At 33.2% G+C, this 19,970-nt stretch overlaps 1 pseudogene; it reads right to left on the minus strand.

Annotated features, from left to right (window-relative positions):
* LOC149570986 (poly [ADP-ribose] polymerase 2-like) overlaps nucleotides 1-19,970 on the minus strand; it is a 96,129-nt pseudogene that overhangs the window by 27,340 nt on the left and 48,819 nt on the right.

Genomic DNA, 19,970 nt, shown 5'->3' on the forward strand with positions numbered 1-19,970 from the left:
AGTGCAATTGAGGCAAGAATTATTGAAAAGTCTATACCAATCTACTCTGGCATATCACTAACTTCCAATAGCTATTAGCTTAAAACTTATAGTGAAAAAGTGACTTTCATTATCGTTTTCAAACTCAAAATGAAGAAAAACTTAAAACTATTTATTGAGGATGGCAGTAAGAAAAACATCACTTATCATTGTCCAATTAAAATAAAAACACCCTAAAATTTCTTCAGGACAAAACAAACTAAGACAGATGTAAAAGTAAAAATTAAAAATTCTTTTGACTTTTTCAAGCATCTTAAAAGGATAAAGAGCGCACCTAAAACTTGAATAACATAAAACTTGTTATTATTTTCAGTAACATTCATCTGATTCAGCATTGCATCATAAATATTGTCCCCCTGAATATATCAGTACATCAAAGATATGGTTATTATTTCAGATTATGGCAACTAGACATAATGTATCAAAAATAAACCCTTAAATTTCCCATAAAAACACTAATTGACTCGAACACCCAACAAAAGAATTTTAATGATTGTATGAAAGATCTCCAATAGGAATTCTAAGACAAATAGCTAACTGCATTTGGATTTTTAATTTGACCAGTGTATGATGAGAAAATCTAGTTTTCCTGTGGTGTTTGTTATTTATGATTTTTTAATTTTTTTCTTGTTTTTTGATTTCTTTGAATTTTTTTGTGATCTTCAAATATAATGCTTAAGAAAATAAGAGGAAATGCTTATAATAGATTAACTACAACTAACAACTTGCATGGACACCAAAAAAATATGATTTGATTACAGTTGAACAATAACTAGCAATCTATACCAGGGTTGTACGGCTCAGTATAGGGGAATCAACAACAATGGAAATACTAAACAGCAAAGATTTGATCTGGAACTCACTGTGAAGCCCAAACCCTTTCTGGGAAATTGATTTTCTTTAAGTTCTAATGACGGGAGAAATTGAATGGGACTAGGAATTGAATTTTAATTATGTATTAAAAGCTACGTTACAAGCTAGGACAGTTGCTCATGTTTTCCAAAGTATCATACAGTTTTATGTGCACTCATCCAGGCAGCATACTCTTTATGAATATTTGTTTTTATTTTTAACGGGCATACTCTTTTATGAATATTAGTTGAATCTTAACCTTTCTACACCAAAAGAGCATACATAATTCTCCTTTGTTCAAAATAAAAAATTACACTCCTTGTGAATATCCCACACCCTACAGCTTCCTTGTGAATATTGCATTTTGCAGGCAATAATCCTCAAGAGGACCAATATTAGATGTTCCATAAGGTCTCTAACAACTTCTTTCCATGTTTAGGCACAACAACATAGTTATGAAAAAAAATATTAAGAGAATTGAAATATCTTCATAGTTATAGCTACCCCTTTCAAAAGTTAGCAAGCAACAACAATAAATAGTCTGAATATTTTTAGATTTCCTTCTCAGATAATGGTAAGAAACATCTATGTAGATGACAGCTGCTCCATTGATATGTGCCTATTTTAGTCAGAAATGTCAACAAGAACCTTTATAAACAATTCCAATGAGGAAACTCTTGCAGGGAAAGCTCAATAGTAATTGATGCATTCAGTATATGGCTAACATAACACTTTCAAGGAAATCCACACACACACACACAGATATATGCAAATCTATGCAAATTAGTCTTACAGGACTGGACAAATCTTGTGAGGCAGCCTTCTAGAGGCTTGTGGCCTCTTTAGGCAAAAAAGAGTGCAAAAATAATAATTTTAAATTTTTTTAATTTTTTTTTGGGGGTATGCATGCTAAGTCTAAGACTTAGAAAGGTCATTCTATCACTTGCACACACAAACAAAAGAGAAAAAGGGCTTGAGAGAAGACTATTAGGGTTTTACAAAATAGATTAGCAAATCACTTGGCTCTCATATATCAATTGTTGATTGCTTGTGCCAGTTTGTAACTTGCATCTAACCATGGAGAGGACTTAGAGAAGCATTTGGAGGAGGCTTCTACAAACATGAGTTGCATTTCCATTTTAAGAGAAAATTTGAAGAAGTTACATTTCTTTGTGTTGTTTTGTAATTTTTCTATATTTATGAATCTTTATTTGTTTACATTTGTTTTAGATTTTAAATTTGTTCCGTTTTCTGTTGATGAAAAACTTGAAAAGTAAGAAGCCCTAGTATTTTTATATTTGATTTTCTACATTGTAGATGCTTTTTTTATTACTTATGATATATTGCAGCTGTAGCAACATCATGCCTCAGCCCGAGAGTAGTGGATCCGAGCCTAAATCTAACCCTGGTGCAAACCATATTGTAATATCAAGGGATAAGGCTTGGAAACATGTCATCCCTGGCCAGAAAAAGGAGTTGTTACATAATGGCACTGTATGTTAACATATTATTGGGGAGGCATTAATAGTTTGAAATATCGCCTTCAAAATAAACTGAGGTGTGATGCTAAACAATGCAAAGTAGCACCCCAAGATTGAAATATCTCTTTTAGAGGCATCTCAAGAGAAAAAAGAATTAAGAAAAAAGAAACATGAAGAAATAGCATACTTAGCTAGTCAGGGCTCTTCAACTTATCATTCTCTTGTTCCATCTACTACTATTGTTGCTACTTCTACGAGTGTGAGCACTGGGCCTCGGGTTTGTAAGCAAAAATCCACTAGATTCTATCTTTTTTCTACGCACAACTCTAGGTGCACATCCATTGCTTAAGGCCATGGGTTGAAATAAGGAGAAGCATGAGCAAGGAAAAAAGGAACTTGGAGAATTCTATCTTTATAACCACCTTCCATTTAATGTAGTAAGTCATTATTTTAAATTTTAATTTCCATGTCTTACTTCTCTTCCTATCAAGACTCAAGAATATGCTTATTTTGTTTATTTAATTTGATTTAAAACTTATTAGTAATATAATAATAAATTAATAAGTATAATTTTTGGTTTACTTAATTGTTTTAAGTCTCCTTATTGGAAAACTATGATAGATGTTACAGTTTGTGGTCCAGGGTTGAAAACCCCTAATAACGAGGAGTTAAAAGGTCATATTTTTAACCCAATAGGTGGCTGATGTAAAAGTTTGAAACTGAGGAGTAGTGTGAGGTGTGGAGGATGAAAGGTTGCATCATCATGACCAATAGTTGGACTAATAGAAGAAATAGAACATTACCAAATCTTCTTTTCTTCTCATCAAGAAATTGTAGATATTCAAACTTGTACTTAGAAAGTTAGAAGTTAGTAGTAGTACTATAGTACTCGCTAGTAGTCAAGTATTGATTAAGTTTTTAACCCATAAGACTTATGTTATGAATCAAGATTTATCATTGTAGTAAATTGCTTTTTTTTTTCCAAGTTCCATAGTGTTTTTGAAATCAATTGATGCCTTAGGGACAACAAAAAGAGCAGAGTATCTTTGTGAGGTAATGAAGTGTCAAAGGAGGTGGATGAGGAGAATGTGGTGCAAATAGTCTTAGACAATGCAGCAAATTATGTTACTGCAGGTAAATTTCTTACAAAGAGGTGCCACCACTTGTTTTGGACCCCTTGTGTTGCTCATTGCATTGACCTTGTGTTGGACGATCTTGGTAAATTTCCTTTGATAAAAACATGTGCAGAGCAAGGAAAGAATATTTGTAAATTCATATATAATCATACTTGGGTCCTCAACCTTATGACACAATACACAAAGAAAAAAGAGTTGTCTCGTTCAAGGGTCACTATATTTGCAAAAGAAAATTATCACGTTGCAATCCTTGCTTAAGTTAAAGGTCGGTTTGAAAGGCATGTTTGTATGTAAGGAGTGGATAAGATCATCATATGCAAAGACCAATGTAGGGGTTGAGAGAGTTGATCAGGTTTTTTATGAAAGTGGCTTTTGGCAACCGTCCAAGGAGATTGTGGAGGTAATTTTCCTTCTTGTCCTCATTTCCATTTCATTTCATCATTTTTGTTAAACATTTGCTTATGTTCATTGTTCATTTTTAAAAGAAAAACTTAAAATTTAAAGCTTAATGTTTCACCTATAACAATGATTACAGTTCATAGAGCCTCTTATTGTTCTCCTATGTATTGTTGATGGAGAGAAGCTCTTAATGAAATACATTTATTGAGGTCATAGATAGGGTGAAAGAGACCATTCAAGCTTTTATGTAGGGAATCGAGATAAACATGGTCCCATATGGGTTTTCATTGATAGACGATGGCACAATCTACCTTACATGCCTATACATGCAGCTATCCATTTCCTTAACCATGCATTCCAATTCAACCTAAGTTTCAAGGTTGATGATGAGGTGTGGAGTGGGCTCTATGATGTTATAGAGAAAATGCCAACCGATGAAATAGTTATAATCTGTAAGATATAAATGTATAAGAAAGTACAAGGAAACTTATTTTCACTAGGGCTATACAAAAAAAATCGGAAAGAACTGATGCCTAGCAAAATTCTATTATTCTAAATTGTAATTTCTAATTTTATTACCACTTTAGATTGATAAAGTTAAAGATATAGTATTGATTTAAAATTTTATTGTTTTAGATGCATGGTGAAAGATGTTTAAACTAAGGTGCCAAATCTACAGAGTATAGTAATTTGTATCTTGAGTCATCCATCTAGTGCTTCAAGAAGAGAATACAATTAGAGTTTTTTTGCGCATATACACTCCAAGAAGTGCAATAGATTGGTAGTGAAGAAGTTGAATGATCTTGTGTTTGATCACTACAGCCTTCACCTTCACCAAAAACAAATCTTGGGCACTAACACATCACCTATTGTAGTAGAGAAGGTTGGTCCACAAGTAGGTTGAAATACTAAGATTGATGATCTTGTCTTCAATGATGAAGACTTGGAGTGAGTAGATCAAATGGATCAAGAGGCAGATGCAGTAGGGCTGGTAATGGAGGAGGCTAAAGCATGAGGAAATGCAGAGCACGACCTTGAAGTTGAGAGTGATGTATCCAACATTGATGATGAGGATTATGAGGATGACAATGACAATGAGGAGGATGAGCATGTCATTGAGGTTCAACCTCAAACACAAGGAGAGATGATGGCTTTAGAGTCTTCTATGACCTATCTTATGCATACTTGTAGGACATAGGTTACTATGAGCCTTTATTTTAATATATGTTTTGAGCTTTAGATTCCATGAATTTCATACTCTATGAATGTTGTAGACATTTGATAGTGACACTATATTTCTATTATGTTATTTAGTTTAACATTAACTAATTTCCTTCAAAAATTTGCAGTTATACTTCTGTGATCTATGCAAAGTTGTGTATGGGTGCAAAATAGCTTCTATTTATCTCAATTATTGTGCATTAGATGTTAATTAACTAAATGATACATGAAAAAACTATAAATTGTTTAAAATCTTTGAATTTCTTGGGTTTTTTGATTGGCCAAATTAGAGTCAAAGCTTAATCTCGTCTAGTCGAGTATGAGGCTTGTAATGCTGATGCAAACATTACAAATATAGTTATAGATATTTAATATGCAATTATGAGGAAATGTATTTTGAATGTGATTTTGTGAATAATGAATTTGGATAAAAAGGGTATTGTTCGCTTACTATCTATAAAACATGATATTGTGACTTTATATCCTCTGGAAGCCACCTATCCAAAACAGCCCTCCCTTTCTTAGTCGCTACAACCAAATTTTCCTTTAAACTTTCTTGAACTCCTCCACCTGCAAGCATGTATCAAAGGGCAAGTTAGAACACTAGAATACACAAGTATTACTGCCATCGTTCACAATAATTTGTCAAAAAAATATTGCAATATTTCCCTTTGTTATTAGTTCCCTATAAGATAATATCAACTCAAACTAGGAGGATTATGTCATAAATGTAAGTGGTATTTCCAAGGAAAGGATAATGATTAGTGAAAATACTCATTCAAATCAAAACTATTAAGAATGAAAAAAAATATAATGATATGCTCTAAACACATAATAGTTCATACCAACCTAGCTAACAAAGCATTTAACAAAGGAAACCAAAGAGATTTTTCTTTAAGCTCAATATGACAACTAGGGAAGTATATAGTTGCAACAAAAGCTAATCTAATGAAAAAGTAAGATTATTGTTAACCAAAATTAAAATTAGTGACTTCCATGGCATCATTTATAGAGAAATTATTATAGTGATAATATAATTATGCCCAAACTGTAAATGTTGAAAAATGGATCCATATACCTAATAAATTGTTTGATTTATATGAATGAAGTTCCTCGCTATCTACTTATTCATATATGTGTGACAAGTTTATTGATGATCAAATTAAAGATTATTTAAATTGAATTATAAATTTGGGTGCACCTTCATCATTCATCAACATCCACAAAGGCCATAAAAGCACTATGTGTTGTTTTGTGATAATCACCCACCCCTAAACCATGTGAATTTCAACATGTAAACAATGTAACAATAGTCCATTGAAAAGTTAAAAATAGATATTTAAATCTTGTTCAAGTCACTAAATGAATCGTGTATATTATATATTAAATATTCAACAATTTAACAAGCGTGTCGACAAAAATCTAAAGTTCAAATCCTATGTCATACGGTTCCAATTCGAGTTCAAGTTCAACGACGATTGAGTTCGAATCAAATTTGACAAGGGGGAAAATTTGAAAAAAATGTCATCATCAAAATTGCCTTATATTATTTTGTTTTTTATATTATACAAAATAAATTATAATTATTAAAAATAAAATAATGTTATTGTAAACTTGACCTATTTAATTAAGTTATAATAAATTATATATTTGAATTTATTAAATTTTAGATATTAATAATAGATTAAATATTTTGTTTCCAAAAATTGTGTTCCATATTTTGTAATAATTCCATATAAGCATGAAGCCTAATGAAGGAGGATTGGATAAATCCAAAATCCCTCTCAAAACCCTTACAACACTTCTCAAAGAAATTCAAAACAACTTGAAAATGCACACAACTTCCCACATCAACAACTGAATCTGAAATACACTTTTAAATTAGCCTCAAAGGACTGAGTATAGTGTGAAATCCTCTTTTAGAATCTGAAGTTTACATCCATTATGCATTCATACATTCAAGATTACAATGTGCTCATAGGCAGTACCAAATTGCAAGCAAAAACTGCTGAAATAAGTTGTAACCTAAAGAAACATACACAAACAAAGTCTCAAACTATTTTCTGCTCTAGACATGCAAAAATCGAGAAAAATACCTTGTATCCAACCTCAAGAAACCAGTTCCCAACTCGGTTCAATCTCTCCTTTCTCTTCTCCACAAATTGCCAAACTAGCCAAGCTAGAAAGTCAATGAAAGCAATCTTCGCTGGCTCCCCAATGGCAATAGATTTCATTTTTTTTTTATCTCACAAGATGGAATGACCATCTAATGTAGATTCCCTCTAAAAAATTGATAAAAATCAAAATATTTATTTCTTTTTGCCTTGTGCATTATTCCATTTTGTGTCCTCAACCCAAAAGTTACAAATCTTCACCAAAATAGAAAAATCAACTCTACAACGTTACAAGAATATTTTTAAAATGCATTACTTATACAAGTTTCCTATGTTCATATGCTTTTTTCAACCACCAGCCATTTTACAGATCACTTCTTAAAAATGGCAAAATTTAACAATTTCCCATTCTGTTAAATTGGCCACGTTTTGACCAAAAACACCCAGAAAATTGCATTTCCAGCCCATGTGTTTGCATTTGGAGGAGGCGTTTTGGAGTTTGAATGTATGTAAATATATTTGGAAACCACATTTTTTGCCAAAGAAAGCAAAAATGCCTCCATTTAGTGCATTTCTAGGGCACATTTTTGCATCCAAATGCTCAAATACATATATTTTGCAAAGACGTTTTGCATGTATGTAAGTTTGGAGACCACATTTTGGAGATTGCAAGTCAAAATGCACATGTTATTAGGATTCCTAAATCTTATTTCCACCAAAAACATGGGAAGAAAGAAGATTGGAACAAACATTTTGATCTTGCATTGAAAGTTTGAACTTTTCAAAGGTTGTTAGTTGTTGCATGCATTTGCACTTAGAGAACTAGATTTTGGAGAAGACTTGTTCATTTCAACTTCTCTTTCCTCGATGTTTGGCTCATTGAGCTCCAAGTAAGTAGAAGATTTCAAATTTGCTTATATTTCTTGCTTGTTTTGCTCCTATGTTGCATTTTTTGGCTTATTTTTGTCCATTTTTTCAAAAGCATGTCATATATGTTGCAATTTTTCTTTAAATAAATTAAAATTTTCTTATTGCAATTTCTTTAAAATCCTCCCACACTCCAAAAAAATGACATTACATGTAAAAAAACATTAGAAGTTTGTCAAAGTTTGAGTCAAAGAAAGGTTTGTTTTTGTTTTGCTTGCTTGTTTTGGTTTCCTTTTTTTTAAGAGAGTTGAAGAATCCTACTCAAGAATGCAAGTGCATCCACATCCTTTCACCTTTCATCTATTCATGTTATTACACATCACATCCATCTTCCTACATATGCAATTACATCCTCTGAACTCGATTACGTGTACCTCAGGTAATTACTACATATAATTACCACATATAATTATGTCTAGAGAACCCGATTTTGGTAAAAGGTTACACTTTTAAACATCAAAGTCGTCATTTGAACACATCCATATGCATCCCAACTTGCATTCTTGTCCATGCCCACAAAAACTCATCTTCGTCCACATGCAATCCACCCTCCAGAATTTGATTTTGGCCCTTTTCGCTCAAATACATATGCTTTCCAATTCATTTCCAGACATCACATGTATTACATGAGTATCTAATCAATACTCAGAACACCTTGTTCATTCATAGACCCGTCATCCACACTCAAAATCTCAAATCTTTAATAGATTCAATCTCATTGAAACAATCATGTTGCAGCAAGTCAAGATATGCCAGAATTACTACAAAGAATAAAGGTATCTAGTAAAGAAGGCGGGCTTTAAATCAAAAGAAGTAGTAATTCATTTGGTCTCCATTTTTAGATGGTTCTCCAAGAACCTGAGTTCGTGCAAGAATGTGCCAAGAACTTTGCTTAAAAAACCAAAAAACAAAGAGTTAAAGGTGCTAATGGAAAGTTGTTTCGAGTTTACATCCAAACATCATCAAGAAGGTTTTAAAAGTGTCGGAGACTCCAAAATGTGTCAATTTACAAAGGAGAATTCACAACAACTCGAACGAGAAAAAGCTTGATCACATTAAGTTTTCAAATGACAACTAGAAACTCATCAAAGAGAATGCAATGATGTAAAATACATGAATCCCCAATCTTGTGATCATCACGAAGAACAAGGCTTTTGTTTATATTCTACAGGATTGATTCATTCATAATCAATAGCTTCAATATTTTCTTCAAGTGTTTTCCAACTTTGTAGTTGCAAAAGATGAATTCCATGTAATTCAATTGCATGTCCTCATGAGATGTAATCCAATCATTCTTCTCACCTAGTTTTACTTGGTCAAAGTGGTTGAGTTGCTGGCACTTTTTCCTCCTTTCTCTCACTTCTTTTACTATTAAAGAAGTGTCTCTCTCATTGTAAAAATTATCTTTTGTTGTATGCAACAAAGCTTTGATGAACTTGTGCAAGCGTAACTTTGATTGTGCAGTTCCAATTTAGAAGAAAAGTGAATTAAAGAAGCAATTAGATTTGAAGCTTTGACTGGAAGCAATTGTGATAGAGAAAATTAGAAGTTTTGACTATAATGTGTGTTTATTATCTTTGATTTATGTTATTATGTGTGTTCAAAAATAGAGCATAGTAGTTAAGAAGCAATCAGAGCCAAAGCTTTAAATGGGAGTGATTGTGGTGATACATAGACTAGAAGCTTCGACTGTAGCTTGTATTACCATCTTAAATTCCTGAAAAATAGTTAGAATTCACTTAGATCTAGAAGTCTTTACACCCCAATGGTAGAGGTTTTTCTTATAGAATAGATTAAAACTATAAATAAGTTATGTAATAGAAATCATCTACTTCTGGAAGTCTTTGCGCCTCGATGGTAGTGATTTTTTTAATACATTAGACAAACAGAACTTAGAGCCAAACCGGTACACTTTTAATTAGCCTTTGAGTTGGTGTTGGTTTATTGGTATCACCATTTTTAGCTATTAGATAGAAGTGTAGTTTAAAGATCTAATCTTGCTCATTACTCACTCTACGGATAAGGGGATTCTTTCTTGAAATTTAAGAGGAAAGAATATTAGTAACATCTCTTACAAAAATCTCTCAACTTCTTGCTTCCTTTGAATTTATCCAAGTAACGGTGAGAAGGGAGAGCCTTCCCTTTAAGGTAGGAGAGACTTTGTCTCATGTGTTATGGCTGATCTACCGATTTTGCGATTGAATTTAAACAAACTTTCGGTTGCAAAATATCCACCCAACAGTACTTTAAGGTCTTTCTTGGCACTCTATAGTTGATAGCATTGATACATAAGATTTCCACCATGTATGGGTACTAACAAATTAAACTCTAACTAGCTAATCAAAGTGCGTAAGTGTAGATTCATCAACTAATTAGCCGACACAATATTATATGGGAGACTTTGGACGATGGCGTGATATCTCATACTAGAACAAAATATGGTGGAAAATTTATGGCGCTGAAAAACAAATAAATTGGGGAAGAGTCTAATTTTTTGTCAAGCAATCTTGGATACTATGAGGGTAATTTGGAGAAGAGTAATGACTAAAGTTTGGTAGAGGGAAAATAGTTTGGATTGTATGAGCATGGCTATCGAAAAACACATTGCCAATTACTAAACATTACGGTTGATCATGGTCATGGAAATCCGGCAGAAATTTTCTAGAGTTATCACTTTCAAAAACCAATGGCGCTTTAACAAATTAATTAGGTGGGAAAGATTATCACGATATTTGACGTATTGTCAAACGCTAAAAACAAATTGATTGTGTATCGGATAAACCCAATATTTAGTAGACTTTTGTCGAGAATGTGATGAAAAATGGTATCATAAAAGTAATGTCTATTTTTAGCCAAATTATGTTCATGATTACCAAATTATGTTCATGATTACCAAAAATGATTTAGGCGGAGTTTAAACGTTTTTGGGTCATTCGGTCTCAGTGTGACACTAAGGAAAATTATAGAGTATATTACTTTTCTTACCTCTACAGAGGGATGCATTCAATTACCAAACTAGTAAATAGAACAAATTCTTCTGGGCCATTTGTAAGAACAGGCTAAGAGTTGAGGGATCACGCATGTGGTGAGCCAGCATCTCTATGTGGTTGCCATGAATGAATGGATGCAAACTATAAGGTGTTGTTTGATGCAGAGCCACACCTTGGAAAACTCAGAAAGAATCAGACACTCAACTGAGTTGCTTCAAGGGGCATCTACAACCTCCAAGATCACACACTAAAATCAGATTCAAAACAAAACTTTGAAAATAAAATCCCCCAAAATATCTTCTTGCTGCCTCCGGATAGACCTGCACTCAATAATGAATAACTTTCGAACTAGAAAATATTTACTCAATCCAACCATTGAGATTTTGTGTAACTAGGTTTCAAACAACATATAAAAATTTGAGAGAAATCCAATGGTTCAAACTTGAGATATTGACCCCGCATCAGAGTACATTTTTCTGCAAAACATTGTTTCTTGCTGTCTCTAGATAGGCCTGCACTCAGACATGAATAACTCTTCAATTTCTCTAGTGAAGATGGGCATAATTAGGCCTATAATAACATATCCAAAGCTCATGAAAACCCAATGGTGCATTTGGGAGATATTACCCATGCACTGAGACTAATTTTCTGCAAACATAACAAATTCAACCCAAAACTAAAACTTTTTAATCTTCTGCAAACTATCAACTTGTTTCTAGTGAGAAGATAAGAAAAATCCATTCAAAACTCAGACCATCGAAAAATTGCACAAAGAAAAAATGAAAAACATTCCATATCTCTCCAAATTCGATTCCCCTGCTACATAGCCGACTGGCTCTCATTTTAAAACTGACTTTCTTTTCCTAATTAAAGGATGTGAAACATTTTCTTCTTATTTAGAAAAGAAGAACGTCTTCTATCCAAAAAAAAGGATAAGAATCTAAAACATTTTTTCTACCAATATTAGATAGTCATTTTCTAAATCAAAAATATTCCAAAAACTGCCTACTACCTATTATTGGATTCTAAAAATCATTAAACACTCCACCTACGAACTAAAAAAAAAAACTATTCTAATTTAAGATCCACACACCTGGTCCTAGGTGGCTATATCTAGAGAGCTTATCGAACTACTACTCTAGGTATGCCACCACATGTAGGACGTTATTACAAACTTCAAAAACTAAAAGCATTTAAAACATAACATTAAATTTCCTATTACATTTTCAACAATGTTGCCTCTTGTAGCATTTCTCTTCTCTGCCACTGCAGCATACTCCCCTGTAGAATGAATCTCAAGTCCTCTTGAGATGATGTGTTGTAGAAATGAATCTCATTCTTCTTTCGAACTTTCCAATTTCTTTGAACTAGGATGAGCATATCTACAAGAAAAACAAAAATAATATCCAACTTCTCCACATTGTAGCTTTGATTCTTTAATGCTGTAAATGTCACAGAAAATTCTCCAGCATGATTCACTATACATGAAATTTGCATCCCTGCATAAACATTATTAGAAGAAAAAATATCATCAGCATTAAGATTATTTGAGTTCTCTTTTTGAATATGAGCTTCCTTATACACCATGTAATGTGCAGCATATCTATCTTCATCAATAGTAACCATAAACTTATCTGCCTCTTGACTATCAACCAGTTTCACATCTTGAATCTTAAGAATCGTATTTATCTCTTCTTCCTTTATTAAACATTTATCATCATCTTGATCTTCTGTAGTAATCTCACTTTCAAATATCTCTTTCTTATTACAACTTTGCTCAAGAACAATAACAGTATTGCACTCTTTCCTTTCTTCTTCAAGCTGAGTTTCCATACTACCGCCATGCCTTTTCCATTCTCCCACAATGGCTGCAAATTTTTCCCATATATCATATTCTTCTTCAGAACTTGCTATTACACATTCCTTAGCTTCATGTTCATGCCATTCCTCTTGACATTTTTCTTCATTATGCATATTTAAGCCTTCATCAGTTGCTTTCAGTGAATCGAAATCTATGTAAAAAATTAGTAAGCGAGAACTTTGAATACAAGGTAAAAATGAATCACTTGGAAGAAGCAGCAAAACCTCAAGCTGCACAACAAAAGGAAGACCTTTAGGAAGGGATTTGTTGCACTCTTTAACAAGAAATGAGCAATCCAAAAATAGAAAATTAAACAGATCAACCTGGAATCTGAAAGGTCATTTGACAATCATTTTTCATCTTTTAAAAGGTATCAGGGTAAACTTTAAGAAACTCCATTCCAAAAAAAGATATAAATTATTGGCAAATCTTTCATTATTTTGAAAAATCAAATTATTTTTATCGATGAATCTGTCAATTTTTTAATTTTAAATATTATTTACAGTGGCGATTATTTTGGAATCATAATTTTTGAGTAGAAAATATTAGTGAATCTCAATAATAATAGGAAGTTCGCTAATCATCATGGAATATTACAAATCAAAATTGAACATGTTTTAACTCATGAAAATTATGAGGATAATTAAATTATAATTTAAATCAATAGTGAAAACTAAAAATAGGTAATATATCCCTAAAGTAACTAATAATTATGATAATTATTGGTGAATTAATTCTAATTTCTTTGATAATATATAATATTTAGGTGAATCAAATCTAATCATGTATCGAATATTGTGGCAAATCTTTGAGTTTAAATTTTTTTAATAAAATAAATTATTGAGCGATTTTAAATATTTTAAAACTAAACTTAATAAAAACGTAGCGATTTAGGTTGCATTATATCTTAAATTATTAGCCAAATTACTAGCAAAATTTTTTTGAAATTCACAAAATTACAAATATTCACCACTAAAAAACACCCTAAAAGGAATGCAATCACCGAGAAGAGTTGTTTTGCCACAAAATTTCTCTAATTTTTACATCTGGATGGCCATTCGTACATACTTTATAGCTATTTTTTCTAGGAAATGAAGAGTCGCAAATGAAAAATTAAAAGAATTCATGGAATTTAAATATATCTTCATAGGCAATCCCCAAGAAGGTTGCAGGAATCTTTCATGACAGCAATATTTAAGTTTTCCAAAAAATTTACAATCTTCAAATGTCAATCCATTCAACAAAGTTTTTTAGGGTAAGGCCTTATCCAAAACATTTCCATGTCCTTCCAGCGTATTGTACACATCATAAACTTTTATACATTCTCTAAGAGAGTCATTTCAAGCTACAATCTTGACAATATGCCCCCCAAAATTTGACCTAATGATCATTAGGTATTCTATACCAATAGCATCCTAAATTCTAACTAGATCGTCAGCTTCATCCACCTCTTTATCATCTCATTCCAAATTCTACTTTCTACTACATGCCCCTACCTTGTGTCAAAACCTTAAAGCACCACAAATAAGATTTCTCAAAACAAAAGTATTCTTCAGATAGGATCATTTTCCATGTATTAACTCCTTCAAACCATTGGATGGCTTAAACATCACAAACATACTTTAGCTTAGCTTAATTCCTAAGCTAAAAATGTTGTGTTGTAGGTTGTTGCCTAACATTTATTTGCAATGTTATGAATACAATGGGTTACCAAAAAAATTGACAAAAAGTGAATAATAAAGATTAAACTATCTTAAAATGTCAAACTTTCATATTCTATTTACAATTCTTAAACAACTTGCTTTCCAATTGTACACATCCTCTCAAAACAAAATGCGTAAGCATCTTTTGTTGCACATTGTTTTCAGTTCCAATTCTTTCATTAGAGGCATATTGATATGTTTTGGACATTGGAATCTCATATTAACAAGTTGATTATGAAGGGTATTGTGAAATCAAACATTCTTATTATTAAATCCATATAATTTTTTAAAAGATTATATGTCAAATATGCAAACTCTAATTTAAAAAAAAAATTAATCACAAATGTTTTGAATACAAAATTCAAAGAAAAAATGCACAATTAAGTACAATAATCATAGTTCACATGAACAAAGATGAAAATTGATAATGATTGAGTATAATTGAATATTATTAGGTAGAAAAAATTAGTTTCTAATAAAGAGGCATCCAACTCATCCATCACGGAGAAAGCGCTAAATATAATCTTAATGAACCATTTCTCTAAATGACAAGGTCATCTACAGTTTAATCACTTATTGCGTCTCAAACAATTGTCACTAATACCATCTAATATATCATTTAAATTACATATTACTATTGACTTAACTATTGCACATCCTTTTGGTGCAAGTGCTAGTAGATATTAATATAGATATAGTCATGTGAGATTGTTTAGTATAAATATATATTTTATGTCCATTGGGGGTTTGATGTTGTAATACCTCGCCTGCAGATCCTTGGAACAAGGATTCAATACAAGTCAAGATTTTTTTTAAAAATTATATAAGTATGGATGTACAAAACACTCAACATACAAGGATCACAAAGATTGCAATAGAAGACTTAACCACAATCCTGGCCACTAGAGAATCTCCAAATGCTACTACCAACCTAACACACTCAAACAAAGAAAAGAATACCAAAGACGACAACAAAACAAAACATCTCAGATATGTCGAAGCATGGAAAATTAAGTAAACCCAAAGGGTACTTAAAACACCAAATTGCTTTCCCTGAAAACCAGTGGAGGTGGCCCTTGTTTTTATCATGAGGAAACATAGCTAACAAATTTCCGCATGAGAAAGTGCTCCTCTGTGGGAGGATGTACAACAAACCATGCAAGGATCTACTCTTTCACATGAGGACTTGCTTGGCCCAACAACCAAAACACCCCAAACTGGTGTTGGGTTTCATGCGAGGATGCACTATAGGCCACACAAGGAAACCCAACACACCATGTGACCTTTTGCATTCTCACGCGACAAAATGCAATTTTGCAAGAGGATACAAAATAGCAAGCCAGAAAAACATGAAAAAAAAAGTTAGAAAGAAGATTTCCTCCATACTGGGGAGTACTGGATCCATGTAGATCGAGGAATGAACACTCGAGTGCATAAACAACAAGATGCCATGAAACAAGAAAGAGGAACATCTATCCATCTAAACCATAACAACATATAAAAGAACATGCGGAAAGAAACATCGCAATTAACATACATTATTCATAAACCTATTGTGAGGTTTTCACACCATCGCCCCAAAATTTTGGGGACACCCACCCCCCCCCCCCCCCCCCACACCTTTTTTTAAATCGCCTCGAAAAATTTTGGATTGCCCAAAATTTTTGAGTTTTGAAAATTTCATGCCTTGGCACCTTTAGGACAAATGTGTGGAGGCTTAGCTTATTTTCACCCGGCTCTGCTTGATTTTCCAAAGGAACTAATTTCATCTGTAGACAGGACAAAATTTTAAAGAGCAATATTTGGCAGGATAAAATTGCAAATTTGTACTTAGATGTTTTCTTTTGAAAATTTGGATATAAATGCATAAATTTAAAAAATCTTTCAAAAGAAAAAATTTTGCTAGACTTAAGTTTTGGAAAATCTCAAATTTTTCTTTGGTGAAAATTTTAATTTTGTTGAAATGGGGCTGAATTGCAAAAAATCAATTTTTGGTTCTAGATGCAATTTTATTTTATTTTTATTGGCATAGCAAAATTGATTTAGAGAGAAATTGCAAAAAATTGGCTTTAATAGATTAAAATTTCCTTGAAAGCTTTTTGCCTTTAACAAAATTGGTAATTTAATGTTGGAAAAAATGGCTTTTCGTTAGCTAAAATCCAAATTTAATGACATATTAATTACTAAACCCTCATTAAATGGAAATATTTAACACCCTCAAGGCATTATTTAATTTATTTTTGCAACTTGGAGCTAAATGGCAATTTAAAAGTGCAATTTTCCTTTTGGAAAAATTAAATTTTGAGCTAGGTATTTAATTATGAGCCATGACTTTGATTTAATTTTTGTTTTTTTTTTTTTTTGTCTCCTCCAGAACCAAGTCGGCTAGCTTAGAGGAAGTAACAAATTGGGTATAAGAGGAGGCCTCTCTCCCATTTCTTCCTCACACTTCATTTCTCCTCTCCATGCTTTGGCAAATTTCTCCTAAGGAGCAAATTTTTGGTGTTTGAAGATTAAGTTTCAAGGCAGATTTTCTCATTGTTTTGGAGAATTTCTCTTGGGAGCAGATTTTTTGTTACTTGGCGATTTTGTGGAAGGCAGTTTTCTTGCATTTGTTGGGCGATTTTGCTTGCTTTTAGCCATTTTTGGTGCTTGGCGATTCCTCAAGAGGGTAGTTTTTTGCAGTATTTGGTGATTTTTTCTCCTTTTGTGGGCTATGATTTGTGCCCTAGGTGATATTTGTGGGCAAATTGGAGACTTCCCATGCTTGGACAAAGTGATTTGAGGGCAGAACTTTCCACTCTTAGCATTTTTTTGAGGCAGATCTGATTTATGTGACATGGGCGATTTATGAGAAGGTTTGATTTTTTTCTCCATTTGGGACTGCATTCTTTATATTAGACTTAAGATTATTGGTTAAGGAGAATTTTCATCATCTAGAGTTGCAAGGGGTCCTTAAGCTAACTTTATTCTTTCATTATAGTCTAAGGATTGCTCCTCTTGGTTCTACTTGCCCAAAACACTAAGAAAGACAAAGAGGATATGATGCCCAAAACTCCCTTCTTTTCAAAAATGAAGAGTATAACTGACACCACTATCAGTACAGTGGACATGATACGGATGAGGAACAAACTAAAGGAAGGACAATCTCCCTTAGCAAAGAGGATGTCAATGAGATAGATTTTGGATCGAGGTTGGATGAGTTGGGAAAGGTTGCCATCAGGAAGAAGCATTTGGGCACCCTTTCCTCTCTCAATGGTATTATTGGATTTGCAAAGGAATATGAGAAGGATCACGTAAGGATACTACAAGCAGCAAGTAGCATGGCGAAGCAAGCGAAACTCAAGGCGAAGCACACACCTTGTCCTCCTATGGAAGAAGTTAATGACAGGCTAGCTAAGTTCATTGCCTTAGCTAAGAAAATGAAAGAAAAGGGAAGAGTTATATTAGAAGATCATTTGACGTAAGCCCGAGTCACAATTTCCCTTTCTTCTAGAATAGGACAAGTGTTTATTTTTGATTGGCCAGCATTTTGGTGCTTTCTCATTGGTTGCCACTTTTTGGCACTTTTTTCATTGGTCCATTGATGAGGTGGCACCTTCTAATTAGCTGATGGGGTGGCAACCCTAATTAGGGTTTTGAGGATCCAATCTGGACCATTGATCTTGTTTTGATCTCCACCGTCCGTTGCATTTTTGGCCCCTATATAAGGCCATTTACTCTCATTTGTAAAGTTTTGGAGAAATTGTTGCAAAGATGATACCAAAATTGCTCTCTTTTTCATTGTTGCGATTTGCATGTTGATTAAGAACATTGGGTGTTATTGCATGTTTTCTACTTCCACTTAGTTAGATTTCCTTTCAAGTTGTTAAAGTTGGTTTCATTTCAAGTTGCTAAGTAGGAGTGAAGTAGATGGATAGTTGTATGGTAGCATTGGTAAATGTTTGATAGGGATCAATACTAGGCCACTAGCATCCTAGCGGCTGGTTGGGAAGCTTTGTGTGGTAAGCTAGTTTATTATTCCTTCAAATCATTTCACCTGTGGAAGTGAGGCCGCTAGTCAGCTCTCATTAGGTTCGATCGCTATCCATTTACTAACCTTCCATTCATAGGAGTAGGAGTAGAATAGTGAGTAACTGGGTAGTCAAAGTTTAGGGAAAGAAGTTAGAGTTGGTCGAGTATTAGAACACATCCATTCACCTTCCAACACCATCACTTTCCCATCAACATCACCATTGGCAAACACATCCTCCATCATCATTAACATCAACATTATCTACCACCCGCACATTTCACAAACTAAGCCAACATCACCTTCATCCCACCAAAGTCAAATTCATCTTTGAAAGAATAGCGTAAGGTCGCCTACGTGATTATCAGCAAATCACATCGATAAAACTGAGCGAGTATCCACAATAGTAAGGAACATTGGAGTTATTCTCATATCCCATGAGCAATAACTTTTCAAGAGAGGAATTGTATGTTTGATACTCCGTATCAAATGTTCAATTGCTAATAGGTTATGTAAGTGATACAAAACTTGCATCAACAAAACCAAACATCATATGAAGTAAATAGGAACATATAAGCACCAACACAACTAAAACTAATGCTCAGTTCCTCCCAACCATAATAGAATCATGAGACCTCGAAGGTCCTAGCCATATCCTGCGCATAACATTCCAAACTGCCAACTAGATAATCGGAGTTGTCTTATGAGGATGTCAATACTAAAGCATAATAACATCATAAAAATAGGAAATCTAACATGCTAATCCAATAAGCAATAGATAATCCACTAAGCAAATCAAATCATCTAATCAAATACTAAACATCATAAGGGAATGCGTCAAATAAACTAATATCATCCAAACATGATATCTAAACATTCCAATGAAAGCATAAATCACAAGGAAGCATACTCTGAGACCCAAAGTACCAAGTGAAAACATCTAGCAATGGTCACACTAGGACAATAGACCGTCTTTGTACACCAATCCCCAGTAGTAGTGAAGGTAGCTATACCTCCCAACCACGTGAAACCTTTAGGTCCACTCCCACCATGCTGATGGAGATAGTGATCGAACCACAAACACACAAAAAGCACAATGTCCATAGCTAACACTCATGCCAGACAGTACTGATGACTACAACCAAGATCATGAGACAATGCAAGTACTACAAGTCCTGGTCAAACACTCAATCGACTACTATGTAGGCGCTAACATCATGGAGAGTCGCTTAGCA

The sequence above is a fragment of the Cupressus sempervirens genome, chromosome 2, assembly GCF_028749045.1.
Source record: "Cupressus sempervirens isolate cs-2001-9-10 chromosome 2, ASM2874904v1, whole genome shotgun sequence".
Classification (NCBI taxonomy): domain Eukaryota; kingdom Viridiplantae; phylum Streptophyta; class Pinopsida; order Cupressales; family Cupressaceae; genus Cupressus; species Cupressus sempervirens.